Source organism: Sciurus carolinensis, unplaced genomic scaffold (genome assembly GCF_902686445.1).
Source record: "Sciurus carolinensis unplaced genomic scaffold, mSciCar1.2, whole genome shotgun sequence".
NCBI classification, from domain to species: Eukaryota; Metazoa; Chordata; class Mammalia; order Rodentia; family Sciuridae; genus Sciurus; species Sciurus carolinensis.
In genome coordinates, this window is record NW_025920158.1 from 1,098,490 (window position 1) to 1,117,822 (window position 19,333).

A 19,333-nucleotide genomic window follows, 5' to 3' on the forward strand; every position below is an offset into this window, starting at 1 on the left:
TCCAAAAATATGTTAAATTCTCCAAGGAGAAGTGAGGCAGCTTGGTGATTGGGCATCTTAAATACTTTTATATCAGGGGTGGGAAGATTAACAGAGAGTTACAGTCATCAGTAAAGAGGCCACTGTCAGCCGTGCACAGTGGTGCACACCTGCAATCCCAGTACCTCGGAGACAGGAGATTTGCAAGTTCAAAGCCAGCCTCAGCAAGAGTGAGTCACTAAGCAACTTAGAGAGACCCTGTCTCTAAATAAAATACCAAATAAGACTGGTGGTGGGGTACAGTGGCTGAGTGTCCCTGAGTTCAACCCCCAGTATTCACTCACCCCCTCCCCCAAAAAGTTAACTGTCACTCATGTTAGAAAGGGGATGGCCTGAGAGTCAGTCTCCACCTAGTTTTTGATATAATGACCATGTGGTCCTACCTGAGCTTTTCATTCCATTAGCATTGCTTGTGTTGATTTGGGGAGATTATGCCTGGGTCATGTGTTATCAGGAAGGTCATTTTTCTCTTTCTCAGTTCCCCTCAGGGTCTAGATTCAAACAGCACTGATTTTATTTTATTAATGATCATACTGCCAAAGGCCTTGACTTCAAGTGTGAGGAGGTTTGTACCTAGTATGGTAGATGTCATGGTTTAGATAGGCACTATCCCCTGAAAGCTCATGTGTGAGATGATGCAGAAGGGTTCAGAGGTGAAAGGATTAGATCATGAGAGCTGTAATCTAATCAGTGTGTCAATCTATTTGGTGGGTTTGTAACTTGAATGGATTAATGGGTGGTGATTATAAGTGAGCAGGACGAAACTGGAGGAAGCAGGTCTTTGGGTGTGTCTTCCAGTTTATATGTTGTCCCTGGTCAGTGAAGCGTTCTCTCTCTCTCTCTCTCTTGGTTGCCATGAGCTGAACAGCATTCATCCACACTTCCACCATGATGTTCTTCCTCACCTCAAGCTCAGAGTGATGAAGTCATTCAGTCATGGACAGAACCTCTGAAGTTGTGAGCAGAAATAAGCTTTTCCTCCTCTAGATTTTTTGGGGGTATTTTGGTGACAGTGATGGAAAGCCAGCTAACACAGTGAATAAGAGAGCCACCAGGACACTTGGGTGCTGGAGTGATCAGGTGAGCCTCATGCTTGAGAGATCAGGCATCAGTCAGTTTTTGACGAGACAGATGATCAGAGGCAGGTCTAGGAAGAGGCAGTTCCAGAGACACACCTGAGGGGAGGAATGGATGAGACTGCAGCTTGGGCAGGATGCTGGAAGAGAAGGGAGCAAGTGAGGAAACCCAGGTCTGCCTCTGGACTGGGCTTGCCTCTCTGCCAGCTGCACTGTTTGACTAGGCAAAATGGGAAGGAATTGGGAGCAGTTGAAACCAGTCCTGGCTCTCCCAGTCACTTGGTCAGATGCCTCAGTGTTCCCTTGTGTGAGTGCTGCCCATGACCTCACTCTGGCCAATTGGTCCTGGGTAATGTTCTCATTCCTGGTCAAAGTACTGGTGTAAAGAGGTTGCTCCAAGAACAACCCCTTTTCTGTTGCTTTGGGCAAAGATGGGGTAGATAGTGCCTGCTGTCATCCTTCCAGGTCTTCTTCTAAATTCCTTGGCATATTCGGAACTACTTAGTTTATTGGGAATGTGGTTCCCTGTAGCCCAAAGTGTCCAAACTAACATGGCAGTGCAAGAGACAACTGGACTGTCTGAGTTGTTGACACCCCTAGCCATGGAACCCAAAGAGGAATGAGAAGCTGGGGGAGGAGCTCTACTGGGGGCCAGTAAGGAAAAAGTATATTTTTTAAAAATCTTCCATTGATATGACAGTGAATGTCAAGGTCTGGAGCTTGGGACAGATGCAAGATCCTGTGAGTCAGCAGGTTGAGCCTTGCTGGAGGCTGTGGATGATGTCAGTGGAGAGGAATCCAGCAAGTGATCAGAGATCCTGGGTAAACAGAGACATTCTTCACATTTTCAGATATTGCTGCTAGGAGGTCATGTGCTCAGGGACTGGCTAGGTTTCTGCACTTCCTAGCCCTGCTTGGAAAATAAATCCACATTTCTTCTACCTATGCAACCACCACCCATTTCTCACAGGAAAATTTTCTTCCCCTCTTCTGTGCCTTCATTTCCTTTTTTCCCCCCTTTACATTTTTCAATGTTTCAAATGCAGCTGTAACCATACTCTCTGGGAATCTGTGCATCAGCAGAGGTGGCCTTCAGGTGGGATGGAGCCTGTGGAAGCAGGAGGAGGAGGGCCTTCACGTGTGGGGTGCAGGACTAGGACTGTCAATCAGGAAGCACAGGCTTGATGGTGAGTCAGAGTTAGAGGGCATGCAGGAGACCTTGGAGGACCCCTGCACTGCTAACCCCTCTCTCTCTTAACATATTCACATCTAGTGACTTAAGCAGAAACAGATGAGAGGAAACTGAGTCACAGAGAGAGGTGCCCATTTTTATACAGCCAGGAATGAAGTTGGTGTGAGAGCCACATGTACACCTCAGTCCTGCTGTCTTCCTCCCCTTTCACTGAGAATGAGATGAGAAATCCACAAAAGTTCTGAGCAGAGGACTCACAGGGTCTGTTCCATGTTGGGGGACATCATCCAGAGTGCTCTGGTGAGCAGGGTAGTTTGGGAGGGGTGCAGGGCTGGAGGGCAAGAGGTGAGAGGTCAGAAGAGATGGAGCTGGGATCCAGTGGGGACAGTGAAGAACCCCAGGGAGCTGACTCCATGTGTTCCAGAGATGGGACTGATTGTCCTGAAGAACTGCTAAAAGCAAGGTGACAAATGTGATTCCCAGGGAAGGATGACCTTGCCATTGACTGAGATACTCCAGGGGTAGCAGGTTTACAGGAAGGTTGTCCCAGTCTATTCAGGCTGCTAGAACCAAATGCCAAAGACTAGGTAGGTTATATACAATGTAAAGTCATTCCTCACTATACTGGAGGCTGGACAGTCAGAGATCAAGTTCCCAGCAGATTCTGTGTCTTGCCATTTCTAGCTCAGGGAAAAGCCTTCTGCATGAATCCCTGTGTGGTGGAGGCAGGTGAATGAGCTCCTGGGCCTCTTTGAAAAGGGCACTAATTCCACTGTTGTGGCCCCACCCACTTGACCTAATTCCCTCCCAGAGGCCTCCTGATACCTTTGGGGTCAGAATTCATCCTATGACTTGGTGCGGGGGCAACCCACATTCAGGCCACAGTGAAGGCATGAAGATTTTCACTTGAATACATTTCATTTAGATTTTTCTGGATAGTTGGGTGATGAGTCATCAATCAGGAGAGTTTCAGGCCAGAGGTATCAATGCAGGGGCATCTCGGAGGTGTTGAAAAATCTCCAGCTTCTGAGGGTCTCCCAGGAGAAAGCTATTCTTCTCAGACATGGGGGCCACTGTGCCATCTCTGGTAAGACCCACTAGCACTTGAGCCTTTTCCTTGTTCATAAAGATTTAGCTTGAAACACCTGGTCTCCAACATCCCATACTGCCCTAAGATCCTGCAGTGGAAAGTCTTCAAGATGGATTGGTCCAGGCTGACCAAGAGGGTGCTTCCCACATATATGTACTAATCTCCACTAGTTGAAGAGCTGGGTTACCTGGGTTATCTTGGGACTGACAATGTGGGTGCACCTGGAGTGAGACCTGTGATGACCCCCATGTCTTCAAGCTCTCATCAGGTGGCATCCACAGTCAAACCCTTGATTATCTCCAGGAAGTCAGAACCACTCAAAAAACAAGTTCAACAATACCAGACACCTCTGCAGCCATATCCCCAAAACCAGTTTGCAGCCTGTTTCCTCCCAAACCATGAGGCTGAGAACTACAGAAACAATAAGAGCCTTCCTGTACACTGTCTCTCTTGTCACAGGGCATTGAGATTTCTACTGCAAACAATTAAGGATGCAGACTTTACAAGATATCCATGCTCTGTGGTATCTCACTTGATACATTAGAAGTAGGGCCCTGGAAAATGGGAAAGTCTGTCTTTGCAGGTTAGGTGGCTGTTCACAGGGTCAGAGAATGGCATGGCCACTAGAACAGAGTGAAGAGGTTTCAGAGGCTGGACTGAAAACTCTCAGCAGTCACAAGGTCAAGGTCAGGAGAGTGCCTGACAGGTTGGGCTGAGACCCACAGGATCACCTGCATGCACAGCCCTTAGTGAAAGGGTAGGTGGGGTGGCTAGGAGCCAGAACCCTTGGAATGTTGCTGCAGTTTCTGGTCACAGATCTGACTCTAGGGTCCCAGCAAGTCAGGTCCAGTCACTCACCCCAAAAGCAAACTGGAAAGTAATGGGAAAACAAGACAGGAACTTTCCTCACCATGGCCATATTAGGAAAGCAAAATGACCTCCAGTGTATTGCTCCTGTCCTGGGGATGCTCCCATGAGCTCTCAGATTAAATGGAGGAGGAATTGAGATGGAGTAAGAGGACTGAACAAGGATGCAGTCCATGGCAACCGATCCCATATTTGTCATCTCCCTGCTGCTCCTAGGAGGGGCTCCTTGTCTGTTGGACTTGTAGACCCGGAAGGGGGCAATTTCATTTTCATGGGATGGGTGCTTCTGCTTGGCAGGGTCAGCCTCCTCATCAGGTGATCTGTCACAAGGATCTGTTGTTGCTGTGAGGTGCAGGGCAATAACTGGAGACTTCTAGGCCACTCCAGTGCTGTGGAACAGGACGATGTAAGAGCTGGCACTGAATGACCTTGGAAATTCCTTAGTTATTCTTATCTCAGTCTTGAAGGGGGATGAGATGCTAGGTAAATTTAGGGATAATAAACTTTCTGCTGCCAGTTTTTATTAGAGCAGTTCTTAAATGAGAACACATCTCCATGCAAGGTTGAGTAGGAGTTTGAAGAAAAATACAGAAGGAAGGCTAAGATGCCAGGCTTCCTCCTGCTTTGAGTTGCCCATTGGAGTATCTGCAGGCCCAAGTGAAGAATCTGTGCTTTTAGAGTTTGTTTTAAAGAAATTAGCAGCTTCTCAATAGTAACAAAAATGGCATGGTATTGGAACCAAAATAGACATGTAGATCAATGGTACAGAATAGAGGACATGGACACAAACCCAAATAAATACAATTTTCTCATACTAGACAAAGGGGCCAAAAATATGCAATGGAGAAAAGATAACCTTTTCAACAAATGGTGCTGGGAAAACAGGAAAACCATATGCAACAGAATGAAATTAAACCCCCATCTCTCACCCTGCACAAAACTCAACTCAAAATGGATTAAGGACCTCGGAATCAGACCAGAGACCCTGCATCTTATAGAAGAAAAAGTAGGTTCCAAATCTTCAACTTGTTGGCTTAGGATCAGATTTCCCTATCAGGACTCCCATAGCACAAGAAATAAAAGCAAGAATCAACAACTGGGATAGATTCAAACCAAAAAGTTTTCTCTCAGCAAAGGAAACTATCAGTAATGTGAAGAGAGAGCCTACAGAGTGGGAGAATATCTTTGCCACTCATACTTCAGATAGAGCACTAATTTCCAGAATATATAAAGAACTCAAAAAACTCTACACGAAGAATACAAATAATCCAATCAACAAATGGGCTAAGGAAATGAACAGACACGTCACAGAAGCAGATGTACAAGCAATTAACAGATATATGAAAAAATGTTCAACATCTCTAGTAAGAGAAATGCAAATCCAAACTACCCTAAGATTCCATTTCACCCCAATTAGAATGGTGATTATCAAGAACACAAGCAACAATAGGTGTTGGCGAGGATGTGGGGAAAAAGGTACACTCATACATTGCTGGTGGGGTTGCAAATGAATGCAGCCACTCTGGAAAGCAGTATGGAGATTCCTCAGAAATCTTGGAATGGAACCACCATTTGACCAGCTATCCCACTCCTTGGCCTATACCCAAAGGACTTAAAATCAGCATACTACAGAGATACAGCCACATCAATGTTCATAGCTGCTCAATTCACAATAGTCAGATTGTGGAACCAACCTAGATGCCCTTCAATTGATGAATGGATAAAGAAACTGTGGCATATATATACAATGGAATATTACCTCACCATAAAGAATGATAAAATTATGGCATTTGCAGGCACATGGATGAAATTGGAGAATATCATGCTAAGTGAGATAAGCCAATCTCAAAAAACTAAAGGACAAATGATCTCGCTGATAAGCAGATGAGGACATATAATGGGGGGTGGGAGGGGTTAGCATTAGTGTTAGGGTTAGGTTTAGGGTTAGAGTTAAGGAGGGTGGTAAGAATGGAAGAAGAAAGGACTGTATAGAGGGAAAAGAGGGGTGGGAGGGGTGGGGGGAAGGAAAAAATAACAGAATGAATGAAACAACATTACACTATGTAAATTTATGATTACACAAATGGTATGCCTTGACTCCATGTACAAAGAGAGAAACAACATGTATCCCATATGTTTGCAATAAAAAAAGAAAGAAATTAGCAGCTTCTAATTCTGTTTTAGGGACCTGCACACTCCCTTGGCTGCAATCCTGCCTCTGTCATTTCCTATCTGTGTCATCTTGGTTGAGTGACTTAACCTTCTGTGTTTAGAAGCTTGATATAAAAAATCGATGCATAACAGTGCCATTCCATCATATCATTCTGAGGACCCAATGGGTGTAAAGCCCCAGAGAGAAACTAGGAGCACCATGAGTGTACTTAAGGCTTGCTTTTCCCCAGGACTGACTGATCCTATAGCCAAATTACAAATTTTCCCTACTCTGAAAGCTTGCCCAAAGCACATCGGGATTCAAAACTATCTCGGTACCCCAGAGGAAGACCTTAGCCATGGGTGTCTTCCCCCTCCATGAGCTCTCTCATCAGATAACATCATGGTGATTGACTGTGGTGTGGGTCACTCAGAAACTTCAGGTCCAGGACCTGCAGCCAAGACACAAGCATGTCATTGGTGCACAGAAAGAGACCCCAAGTGACATTCAGGGTATTGATGGGGATGTGTCAAATGGTAGCCCCTGACCAATGGTCAGACATTTGGCAGGACCATAAGAGAGTGGGGGTATAGAAAGAGCATCAGAAGATCATTACTGTAGTCAGAAAACACCAAAGAATCAGCTACAAGTGTCAGAGCTTGTAATTGTGTGCAGAAGTCTATAGGTATTCTGGGGCTCAGTTGGTCAGAAGGACAACCCTCTGAAGGAGAGAAAAATAAAGGATCCCTGGGAATTGATGGAAGGGAAGGAACTTTAGAAAGAGTGCACTCCAATGAACTTGGTGTTGATCGTGGAATGGAGAAAAAGATGACAGGAGCATTTGGATGCACAAATTCATGAGTCCTTTGTAGTAAGAATAAAGTGATTAAGCCTGGTATCCTGGCACATGGAGGTTGAGCCATGTTCAAAGCCAGTCTCATCAACTTAGCAAGGCCCTAAGCAACAAAGGGAGACCAGACTCAAAATACAAAAAAAGGACTGGAGATATGGCTCAGTGGTTAAGCAGCCCTGGGTTCAATTTCTGATACCAAAATAAAAAGAAAGGACAGGGCTCTTCCTACCACTGCCTCTCCAGCTTAGTCTCCAATCAAGCTTCTTCCTTCCTTCTTCAACTTCCAATCCATATCCATCCTGACCAAGACTAAACGTGATTAAGTTCTGGTGGGTTGTGCTGAAACCCACAGGAAAATCACCAAAATATCATTTTTGAACAACTTGCAACAGTTTTACCTCATGCAGAGAACCCTTTGCTAGCTTGTGAATTCTGGGTTTTCTTCAAAATTTCCAATATCAAGTCAGATTATTTCAGATACAATATTCTAGTGAATATGATTGATGTTGGTGATCAAGTCAGAGAAGATATTTTCAGTATTTTACAGTCATGTTTTAATTTTATACGGATAACATTTGCTCCTCCCAACTCAGGCTTAGGTACTATAAATCTCTTGAATTGATAGTCAATTCATAAAGTTCTACTAAAAGTAAATACAAATAAAACCAGTAATTGGCTAGTTTTATTTTATTTTTTCTAGTTTTGGCTATTTGATTCTTCTTGATCTTTAATTATAAAACCTTTATGTTCCATATCATTTGTTCACATTTGTATTTCAATTTTGCCAAGTACTTTTTAGTAATATTACCTGCAATGCTTCACAAGGTGGTTCCAAATCAGGCCTTGATTTTTCATCCCAATTATATCCCACAAATCCACCTCACATAACTACTTTCTGGCATAACTGCAAGAGAGAAATGACTAAAATATGATCCCTGTCTCTCAAATTTTGGAAAAAAATTTTTGAAGAAGTAAAGGATAAGGGATCACTTGACACAGGTACTGAAGAGCACAGAGCAGGTATGTTTTTGAATAACGTTTTATGTATTGATAAATTTTGTTTACTTGCTTTTTTTTCTATTTCTCGGTTTCTCTTCTTTCTCTTTCTCTGTTTTACTTTTTTTGTTGTGTTTTGTTTTGTTTTCTGAAACAGGAATGGAACCCAGGGATTTGCCATTTAGCTAAATTCCAGTCCATTCATTCACAAGTTGATTGACATTGGGGTTATTCTCAGTATGGGAGTTTGGGGCTGCTATGAATGAATGTTTGGGAAAAAAAAAAGTACTGACCAATAGCATTAGTATGTGTCAAACTCTAATTAGCAAAAGTTTGGACCAATAGTATTTGTACAACTTTCAAACCCTAATTAGCATAAGTTTGGACCAACAGCATTGGTACTTCTTTCAAACCCTAATTAGCATAAGTTTGGACCAACAGCATTGGTACTTCTTTCAAACCCTAATTAGCATAAGTTTGGACCAATAGCATAGATACTTCTTTCAAACCCTAATTAGCATAAGTTTGGACCAATAGCAGTGCACCAAGTGCTATATAAACCCTTGGCAGCGCATTCAGACAGAGAAACCTGATATGTCACCAGGATTGCAGCATGAACTTCTGTTTCAGTTTTGTGGAGCCTATTCCTCAGCTTGGGACGAGTTTCACAGAGATTATTCCTTGATGTGGAGGAGAATCCAGAAAGAAGAAACAGCGGTTGGTGTGGTGCTGGGGTCTGCTGCAACACTGGGTGGCATGGCCCGCCTTCAGGAGCTGCAACATGTCTAGGCCTCAAAGGCCTGCCGCTTGCACAGACACCCACCAGCCAGCAGAAGCAGTGACTTTTCATCACAGAACTCCGGTTTTGAAGGTATTGTTATATGTTAGATGATTAGTAAGTAACTATTTCAATTTCTCAGCATTAATTCCTATTAGTGAAAACTCAGATTCGTGAAGAACAGAAAATTGTTCCCCACAGTTCTGGAGGTCAGAGTGGGAAAATTCTGTCCTAAGACCTGTGTCCTCATTTGTCAGAAAGTTGTAAGAGAGTAAAACCATTCTAGAAAGCCCTTTTACTTTTCATTTCCTTTTAATTTTATTTCAGTGCTATAAAAATGTTTACAGAAACCCAGAAACACTTCATCTATTTTTGTACTCATTGGTTCTTTGTAGTTATACATGACAGATGAATTGATTTTGTATAAATACATAAGCATAGAATATACCTTATTCTGGTTAGCATTGTGTTCTTATGAATGTACATGGTGGTGGATTCATCTGTTGTTTTCACATGTCTGCGTGGGAAAACTGTCTGATTCTTTCCACTATCTTTCCATTGCTTATCCCTACTCCCTTTCCTCCATTCCCTCTTGTTTAATCTCCTGCTCTTTTGTTCTTCCCCTCACCCTTTCCATTATGGGTTAGCTTCCACACATCAGAGAAAATATTTGACCTTTGGTTTCATGGAAGTGGCTTACTTCACTTAGCCTGAAAGTCTCCATAGCCACCCATTTGATGCCAAATATTAATGTCATTCTTTTATTTTTCTGAAAGTTGGTATCTTTTTAAAATCTACTTTAAAAAATTGTTCTAATAGTTATACACCACAGTAGAATACACATTGACATATCATACATAAATGGAGTATAGTTACTCATGCTTCTGGATATACATGATTTAGAATCACACAGTCATGTAGTCATATATGTATGTAGGGTAATAGTGTCTGATTCATTCTACTATTAGTCCTACCGCCCATACCCTCTTCTCTCCCTTCACTCCCCTCTACCTAATCTAAAGTAACTCTATTCTTCCCTAGTCCATCCCTATTGTGAATTAGCATCTGCATATCAGAGAAAACTTTCAATCTTTGGTTTTCTGGGATTGGTTTATCACTTGGTATGATATTCTCCAGTTTCATCCATTTTCAAGCAATTGCTATAATTTTATTCTTCTTTAAGGCTGATTAATGTTCCATTATATAGATACACACATTTTCTTTATCAATTCATCTGTTGTAGTCACCTGGGTTGGTTCCATAATTTAGCTATTATGAGTTGAGCTGCTATAACTTTGATTTGACTACATCACTGTAGTATGCTGATTTTAAGTTCTTTGAGCATAGATGGAGGAGTGGGAATAACTGGGTCAAATGGTGGTCCTTTTCCAAGGTTTCTAAGGAATCTACATTCTGTTGTCCTTAATGGTTACACCATTTTGCATTCTCACAAACAATGTATGAATGCACCTTTTTCCCCACATCCTTGCCAACATTTATTGTTGCTTGTGTTCTTGATAGTTGCCATTCTGATTACAGTGAGATGAAATCAGAGTAGTTTTGATTTGCTTCTATCTACTTGCTAGACATTTGTTGATTGATTGTATTACTTCTGTGAAGTGTCTGTTCAGTTTCATAACCCATTTATTTAGATTGGATTATTTGGTTTTGGGTGTTTTTCAGTTCTTTATATATCCTGGAGATTAATGTTCCATGTGAGGTGCATGTGGTAAAGATTTTTTTCCCACTCTGTAGAGTCTCTTTTTACAGTATTGTTTCCTTTGCTGAGAAAAAGTTTCTTAGTTTGAATCCATCCCATTTATTCTTGTTTCTATTTCTTGTGCTCTGGGAGTCTTGTTAAGGAAGTCTGGTCCTAAGTCGCCAACATGATGAAGATTTAGGCCTACTTTTTCTTCTATTTGATAAAGGGTCTCAGGTCTAATTCCTAGATCCTTGGTCTATTTTGAGTTGAGTTTTGTACAGGATGAGAGATAGGGTTTAATTTCATCTTACTGCATAGGTATTTCCATTTTGCCAGCACCATTTGTTGAAGAGCCTATCTTTTCTCCATTGTATGTTTTTGGCACCTTTGTCTAGTATGAGATAATCATATTTATGTGGGTTTGTCTCTGTTTTCTATTCTGTACCATTGGTCTACCTGTCTGTTTTTGTGTCAATACCATGTGGCTTTTGTTACTATTGCTCTGTAGCAGAGTTTAAGGTCTGGTATGGTGATACCTCCTACATCACTTTTCTTGCTAAGAATTGCTTTGGTTATTCTGGGTCTCTTATTTTTTCAAATGAAATTCATTATTACTTTTTCTAGTTCTATGAAAAATTTCATTGGAGTTTAATATAAATTGCATTAAAATTCATGCCCAAACAAATTAGTTAAAACTATGAAAAAGCATCTTGTCTTGCATTGATTTGAACAAATATTTCATGAATTAAATGTCTTTAACCCTGGAAATATGTTGAAACATTCTGCATGGAATGTTATTGGAATGATATGTTTGCTACTAATTCTTTTTTGTGCCATTAAAATTGGCTGTGGTACCCTGAAAACAAGGATCTGGGAACTCAAAGTAACTGCCCACCACTTGCATTTAAAAATTAAAGAAGTGGGATATGTGGAAAGCCATCTATGAGCCCTGTGTGAAATGAGAAATATTTTAGTCAGTAGGCAGGAAATCCCTGTTCTGGGAACTCCCAGGTGGAAACTCCCAGGGGTGAGAATGCCCATCTCTCTCTGCCACCCTGTTCTAGCTCACAGCTCAAGTTCAAACACAGCCCTGGGGCCAAATAACCTGTTTACAGCAAGACCCTGCCACATGAAGAAGCAAGCACTGAAATAAGACTCCCCCACACTGAAACTTTTTACCTACTGTTCCCCTTTGATCTGTACTACTACAAATACATCTGTCACAGGCTGCTTCTTTGTTAGAGACAGACCCTTCTGGACAGTTTAACAGTTTCAAGCTTTAAAAATATCCTTGCCTTTTTGTCTTATTTTCTGATATATTACTTTCATACTTTTTATTTCACAGACAGCCATCCCTCTGATGGGTACTCAATACCTAGTCCATGTGGGACATAAGCAAGATGACCCTACTGTCTACATCACATCCCTGGATTACAACAGGGTTCCCTCTCTCTAGACAAACAGAGAACTCAGGTCCTTCACACTATGGACCTCAATGCCCAGGATCAGTCCTCACTAGTCACAGCTGGACATGCAGGAAAAAGAGGCCACGGAGTACATCTCTAGAGAAACCCAACACAACACACCAAACCATCATCAGCCTACAGCAACAATACAAGGCTGCTTATAAGAGTGGATCAAATGAAAGTGGGAGAGAGCTGGGCATGGTAGTGCATGCCTGTGGTCCAAGCAGATTAGGAGGCTGAGGCAGGAGGCTCACAATTTCAAAGCCAGACTCAATAATTCAGTCATGCCCTAAACAATTTAGTGATAGTTTGGTGAAACTGAAAACAAAAGAAAGACCTTGGTACATGGCTCACTGCTTAAGCTCCTCTGTGTTCCATCCCTGGTTAAGATAAAAAAACAAAAAAATAAATAAAAATAAAAAAACAGAAGAGACATTCGCCCCATCAGCTGTGCAAATTTCAACACAAATAAAAGACATTTCACAAAACAAGGCCATTTGACACCTCCTACATTGCATAATTTTCTTGGCACCAAGACCAAAAGTTTTACAGTGAATGAAATGCCAGACAAACCACTCAGAAGAATGACCTTTTGAAAAAAAATCAATGTAAACCAAGAGAGTGCAAAGGACAGCTGAATGTATGAAGGGAAACAAGACAGTGAATGAACACTTGAGTCTAGAGAGAGAGAGATTTTGAAAACAAATCAAGTAGTAATCTGGGAAGGCAGAAGTTCAATATGTCACACAAAACTGCAGGTGAAAGACTCAATGACAGTTCAGACCAAGCAGAAGACAGAATGTCAGTGCTTGAGGACAACTTTGCCAAACTAGTACCTTCAGACAGCAACGAGGACAAGAAATAGGAACAAAACAAGGAACAGAAGAGACCTCAAGGGCACCATTAAATGACCAAACATCTGAACACCAGGCATATCATGGGGAGAAGAGCTACCAGCTGTGGACTGAGAAAACATATTTGGAGGAGTTACAACAGAACTCTTGTTAAATCTGGGCCAATACATGCTCAGTCCTCTTTACCATGTACCCAAGAGGCACAGAGCTGCCAGGGTGAGAGGTCAGAGCATGGGTTTAAGAATATACAGCCTTGCTCATGGTGGTGTAGGTGCCCCAAGGTGGACTTGGGGGCTTCTGCAGTGGGGGTACTTAAAGTGGCCCCCCTCAGCCCCAGGAACAGAGTTGTTTTTTCTCCCATTTAAGGTGGTCACTATGCAGATGGTCTGGTTAGTGGGACTGAAGGTGTTGAAGTCCAAGTTGCCCCATTAGCCCTGTCTTGGTCTTCTTGTTCCTCCAATTTGGGAGGAGAGAAACATGGCCCCAAAGGAAGATATGAAATTCGAGTCTAGTCTGGGCTCCCAGATCCCTTTGATTGCATGAGGACAGACTCACGAGTAGAGGTGGCCTTTCTGTGTGTGGTGCTGGTTCCCCCAGGAGAGCTTAAGGGCTTCTGCTTGGACAGACTTTGTGGGATGGCGGTAAATGTAGGAAGGTTGCTTGCCCTTGTTTGCACTTTACCTTCTGTCCCTTTGTCCCCATGGTGGTCATCTGCCTATGGACACTGGAGGTGCTCTGTCCCAAGCTTGCCCCAGGTTGCTGTCTGTTGCTTGCAGTCCATACTCTTTAAGAGGAGATGCACAAGGCCCCAAAGTCTGATATAAGACCTGGGAGTGAGTCTGCGCTCCCAGATGCCCCTGATGTCACAGGGACAGATGAGCTACTGGAGGTAGCCTTTCTGGGGGTGGTGTTGGTCCCCTGAGATGAGCTTAGGTGTTCCTGAGTGGGCAGATGTTGGGGGGTGGCACTCAGGGTAGGAACTCCAGTGTTTCATTGTTTTTGTTTTCTCTTGTTCTTTTGTTTTCTGGGGAGAGTGGTAGTGCTCTGGCCAGGGGTACTGTTAGTGTTCTGTCCTAAACTTGCCTCATTTTGCTCTCCAGTTTTGGGGGTTCCTCTAATTTTTGAGCAGGTGTTTATTGCTGCCCTGGGAGATGTCAGACCTGGGACCAAGTCTGGGCTCCCAGATTCCATTGGTGCTATGGGAACAGACCTACACGTAGAGGAGGTCTTCTTGGCGTGGTCCTTGTTCCCCCAGGAGAGCCTAAGGGTTTCTGTATGTGCAGGCTTTGGGGGTGGCAGTAAGTGTATGAACCCCAGTGTTTGCTTGCCCTGACTTACACTTTCCCTTCTGCCCCTTGGTCCCCATGGTGGAGGTCTCCCTATGGACACTGGAGGTACTGTGTCCCAAGCTTGCCCCAGGTTGCTCTCTGTCATTTGGGGTCCCTCCTCTTTGGGAAGAGATACACATGTTTCCAAAGACTGATATAAGATCTGGGAGCAAATCTGGGCTCCCAGATCCCATTGATGTCAAAGGGACAGATGAGCTACTAGAAGTAGCCTTTCTGGGGGTGGTGTTGGTCCCCTGAGATGAGCCTAGGTGTTCCTGGGTGGGCAGGTGTTGGGGGGTGGCATTCAGGGTAGGAACTCCAGTGCTTCCCTGCCCCCATTTGCTCTTGCTTTTGTGTTTTCTGGGTGCAGTGGTAGTGCTCAGGCCAGGGGTACTGTTGCTATTCTGTCCCAAGCTTGCCCCATGGTGCTCTCCGGGTTTGGGGGTCCCTCTACTTTCTGAGCAAATGCTCACTGCTGTCCTGGGAGTAGTCATGCCTAGGGTCAAGTCTGTCCTTCCAGTGCCTTTGATGGAACTAACTCTGTCAGCCTGGAAGGGGATGGAACTTGCTTGACACAGGTTGACTAGGGCTGACTATTGTCAGGACAAACTCTGGCCACAGACCCTGGCCTCTGGGGGGCAGCTGCAGAGGGAGAGGCCAATGCATTTGATGGCCCAGCAGGCCTTGCAGCCTGGCTGCCAGGAGAATATGCCTGGGTGCTGGCATGGGAACCCATGGTGGGTTTCAATGTGTGTCAGACCCAAGGGCTGAGTGCTTTGGTCTGACCAAGGCTGGGGGACCTGCAGTCAATGGTGGGATTGGGGCTGCCCCTGGACCTGGAGCTGCCAGGTGTCCAGACTAAGGACTGGCAAAGGAGAGGGATGTGGGCATCTTTCCTTGAGGAACCCCAAGGATTGGTGGCATGGTGGCTCCACGGATGACAGGCTGCTTTCCAAGCGGAGTCTGTTGCCACACCCTTTTAGCTGGCCTGCTGGTGCCATCCACAGGTGAGGTCTGGTGAGTTCTATTGGGCTTTGGGCTCTGGTGAGAGGGGAGGGAGCTCCTAGCTGAGCTGGATGGAGGCCCCACATGGAGGGACTGGGAAGGCAAGCTGGTTTTCATGAGGGTGGCCCCAAAGGGAGCCACTGGCTGTGGAGTCAAGCCTGCCAGCATGCTGGGAGAGGGCCTGGTAGGAAAGACCAAAGCAGCAACTGGCAGGCTGTGGGGGAAGAGGACACTAAGGTTGGAGGTGGGAGCGTGTCTCTGGGATGAGACAGCAGAGCCCACCCACAATGATGTGGAGGCTGCCACAGTGTTGGTACTGGGAATGGTGGAGCAAGTTCTGGCTAAGGCCCAGGGATGCCACAGTCCTGACCCCTCCCAATGCACCGGAGTCCCATGCATGGGCTTTGGGGGCCATGGTAGTGCTGTCACACATGGCCTGGGTCTCACCCATCAGAAGGCAGTTGATGCACTGCAGAACTTTCTCCTTCTCCCAGTCTAGGTCCTCAGTGGTGACTGGATAGGCCAGTTCCAGAGGTGGTGGCAGTCTCAGAGGTTCCCCTTTGTGGTGAGGCATCAAAAGAAACCTCCGTTTCCGTGGCCTGCCAGCATCTTCTGTACATGAACCCTTCTTCCTGGCCAATGACTGTCCCACCCTCCCTTCTGTCACCTTCTCAGTGTGGGCCTACTTCAGTGGAATCCCTGGAGATGAAGAGCATCCCAGGGGCAGCTCATGGTTGGAAGGGTCTGGAGCACTCCTCTTCAGGCCTGGAAGACCTTCACTGGAGCTGTATGAGCTGCTGATGGCATTTCTTTTGTGGCAGGAGCTCATACAGGTGGCCTGGGAGATGCCAGCTCTGTCTTGGGAGCTCTGGATGCAGACATTTACCTGAAGAGCCCCAGGCCTGGGCACAAAGGAAGGCAGGCAGCCTTGGGACACCAGGGGCCTGAAGGCAGATTGTGCACCTCCAGTCACATGGGAGCTCCCCCTCTGATATTATCTTTCTTCAGGGTATTCTGCCTTCTCAGGCTCTCCTTGGGCACTGTCTCCAGGGGCTCTGTGCACAGACTTCCCTGGACAGCAGTCTTGGACAGTCCTCGGTGCTGCAAGCTGACAAGCAGCCCCTTCCTGCTCCTGTGCCATAGGAGGCATGTGCTTGATGATTTGATGGTTTGTGCTGCAGGAAATGGTGGAAGGTGAAGTAGACAGCATCTTCCTCACAAAACCTGTCATGTGGAGGATGGAGGACATGTCCGTGTCTCCCAGGAAGTGTAGAACGGTCTTCAGGACCCTGGACAAGCACTATGAGGCACTTGACTCAACCGCCAATGTGCCCTTGCAAGCCGGCAGCAGGATGACCTGCAAGTATCCCCGTGGGACCAGGCAGCCAGAGTGGCCAACCAGAGTAGGGAAGTCTGCTGGAGCTGTGATAGGGCTTCATGGGGGACGCCGCTGGCCGGTCCCTGTAGGACAAAGGCAAGGGACAAAGCTTGTCCTGGGACATACCCATGGCAGCGATTAGAGACGGCGCAATTCAGAAATACAGCAGCGAGCACAAAGGTCTTTCTACTGTGGCAACTCAGCTTCAGGATAAAAGGCAGTGAGACCTGTTACCAGGATGCAGTTATGGAGGGTAATGATTAGAGAACCCTGGGCACGTGTAGAAAACTGTCCACACGGGGCAAGAGGCAGGGTTGTGCCAGGAATAGACACGCATGCAAAGTCCACGTGCGTGTACCAGATGCAAGAGGGATAGTTGTGGAAACCGCGTGCCTGGAGCATACCTCGATCCTGGGGAGACTGTGGATTGTGGGCACTGAGGTTTTGGATCCAGAGCCTGCTGATCCACCAGCTGACCATTGAGGTTTCCTGGGTCTCTGGGAAGGGTTGTAGATATTGGTTGAGGTCAGCAGCTGTGGCAATGGCAGGGATCCATCCCCTAACCCTAACCCTAACCCTAATCCTAACCCTCCCCAGAGGTGGCCAGGATGGCTGCACAGCTGCAGGTGACAGGTGGCAGGAGGGCTGAGCAGGCTCTGCCTGGCAGGTAGAGGGCAGCTCTTGGTGCATGCAGCAGGTGGGGACTAGGGTGACACATGTGGGTTTTTGCTGGTGGTACCTGTTACTCCAGTACAGGGACAGGCCTGTGCCTCCTTGAGGGCGCTCTTCTCTGGAAAGGTGGGCAATGGCTCAGGCCCCAATATGAACACTCCACATACCACCAAGCATGGAGGAAGGTGGTGGGCTGGAGCAGGGTTGCCAGCAGGAGAAGCCATGGGCCACTGAAGTGGGGAGCAAGGAGAGGATATAGGTGGTGTGTCAGCACAGGACTGGTCCTGCAGATGTGCAGCCAGTGAGCAAGTGGGGATGTTGTCACGAGGATCTCACTCACTGGGACTGGGACAGGACACTGTCCTCCACTGTCACAGTGAAGGTGTGATCTTGCCTTTGTGTCTCGCCTTGCTCTGGTGAGGGTGGGCAGTGGTGGGTTTGACAGCTAGGTGCTCTTGCGATGGCAGGAATCCCTCCAACCTTGTCCCGCCCCAGAGCTGTCAGAGAGCTGTCCGTGGTCCTGCAAGCGCTTGGCCAGACACAAGGGGGACTGCTGGGGAGCAAGTTTCCTGGTGGTGGCATTTTTGGGATCAGGGTCTGTGTCTTCCTGCACTTCCTCTGGGAAGATTGGACAGGACAGCTGCTGAGAACATACCATGGGTGCCACTCAGTCTCTGACTGAGTGCTTCAGCAGGGTCCAATCCCAGGGCACACTGATATTGCTCCCCTCTGCCACTCCATAGAATGTGTGACCCAAGAAGCCATGTGTTTGTAGTTGTCTATGTTATTGAATATCCATGAAATACCAAATGGCACTGTGACTTAAGGAGGTATTAACCATGCCTCATTACTGCACATCAACTGTGAAAATAGGTCCTCCTTGGTCAGGACTATTTCGAGCAGATTTAGAAAATATTTGAAGCATGAGAATAAATAGTTGAAAAACTAAGACTCTTCATTATTTTTTATTATAATTATAAATTGATATTATTTATTATAATTATGATCTTTTATGATTGTACAGATTAAGGGGTTTTCCTGTGATATTTACAGACACATTCAGTCCCACCAGGAAGTGTTCATCATTATGAAATATTGTTCACAAAATAAAGTGTCCCTCTTTATTTTACCATCATAGCAAATGGTGCCTTAGAAATGAAAGTAAAAACATCTTGGATTCCTCTAACAAATCCCATCTGCCAAGATGAACATTGCTGCCACTTACATCTAATCTCCCAAGGTGAAAAATTGCAATAATGATAACTGATAGCAGTATTTTCCTAACTTTTTCACTTTATGACACACATAAAATCATAATTTCATGAGTAGAGTAAGTTGGAAAGAATTTGGGAAACTGTAGAAGAGGATTAGTAATAAAATTAATAAAGTTATTTTTAAAAAATGAAATATGTTGAAAGATGTTAGATATGGAATATGTTTAAAATCTTCCAGTTAATAATTTTCTATTTAGGAACACCCAATACCTGTCTTTTAGAGGCAGGGATAAAAATTGCATGTATCATTAGAAAAATACAAAACAAGAAAAAATTCGGAAAAATATAATATTTTACACAGTAGGCAAAGCAAAGAACTTCAGCGTTCATAGACAAATCATGACCAAAAAAATAAGCAAACAAATACTGAGATTCTTTAACAGGAAGATCCAGGAAATGAAATGTTTAGTTGTCCTGGAATACTTCCTGCGGCAGGAGTATTCAAAGAATTGCATACATACACTCAGTCATTATAGAAGTTAAGAAGTTAATACATAAAGCCATACATTAAATGTTCAAATAAAATGGAAAATTTCTAGTCATCAAATTTATTTTACAACTTTTACCACTGTAAGACACTTTGAGTTATCAGTATCTCAATTACTAATACA